The sequence below is a fragment of the Equus quagga genome, unplaced genomic scaffold (genome assembly GCF_021613505.1).
Source record: "Equus quagga isolate Etosha38 unplaced genomic scaffold, UCLA_HA_Equagga_1.0 720_RagTag, whole genome shotgun sequence".
NCBI lineage: Eukaryota > Metazoa > Chordata > Mammalia > Perissodactyla > Equidae > Equus > Equus quagga.
The window spans coordinates 21,054-22,163 of NW_025802296.1; the positions used below are offsets into that span (position 1 = coordinate 21,054).

The window sequence follows — 1,110 nt, forward strand, 5'->3', positions numbered from 1 at the left end:
ACATCTGTGTCTTTCTCCATCGTCCAGACGCTTACCACTTATCCCATCACCACCCTGTGCAGCGCGCCCACTGTGTACCGGATGCTTGTGCAGAAAGACCTTAAGAGGCACTGGGGCGGAAATCTCCATTTGAACCACAAACAAAAGCTACAATCCAGCATCACAGATCTCCCCTTTTCAGAACAGGAAAGCCCAGGCTTTCTCAGTCTTGACACTATTGACATTTTGGATGGAATAATTCTGTGTCGTTGGGGGCTATCCCATACATTGTAGGATGTTGAACAGCATTCTAGCTGGCCTCTACCTACTAGATGCCAGCAGCACCTCCCACTCCACCAGTCATGACAATCAAAAATGTCTTCAGGTATTGCCAGCCTAAAGTCTCCTAGGGAACAAAATCGTCCCCCAGTTTAAGAACAACAAGGAGCAACTAGGGGCAACCGAACATTTTCCTGGAGACAATCAGAGCCCCACAGTCCCAGAACTCCCACCCCTCCCCACCAAAGACACAACTACATTTATACTGCCTTAAAGGGATGCTAATAAAGTCTTAGGACTTGAAGATTATATTCAATTTAGGCAAATCACCTGACTATCCAGTGGAGTTGCACTGTCTATTCATCTAACTAATATGAATTCAACACATGAGGAGAGAAAGAGAGACTCAATTAAGTGGTGCAGCCTCGCCCATCCTGTTCCCCGGAGGTAGGGACGTCCAGGAGGGAGAGTGCTGAGACGGAATAAAGCAGATAGGAACATTCTCTTATCCTAGTCAGTGTCAGCTCCTTTGTGGCCCTCAAAGTAATTCAAGGGCTATTCGGAGGTTTTCTGAACAGGCACCATTCCTGTCCTAGCACACCCTCCTGCTCAGTTGGGACGTCACTGTATCACAGTCGGGCTGTTTCAGACTTCTTCACCCGAGTCCTGGGGGCAGCTGAGTAGTAAGGCCAGCAGTTAAAAGCTCAAGCTCCAAGTCAAACAGGCAGGGCTCTGCTACTGACTAACTTGTGACCTCAGACAGTGAAGATGACCTTGCCAAGCCTTCCTTCACTCCACCCAAAAGAAAGGATTAAGAGCCACCTCATTGGGTGGTGGTGAGAATTCAATGTC

General features: G+C 48.2%; 1 pseudogene; it reads left to right on the forward strand.

Annotated features, from left to right (window-relative positions):
* The window catches only part of LOC124234146 (acyl-coenzyme A synthetase ACSM4, mitochondrial-like), a 7,265-nt pseudogene that overhangs the window by 6,030 nt on the left and 125 nt on the right, over nucleotides 1-1,110 (forward strand).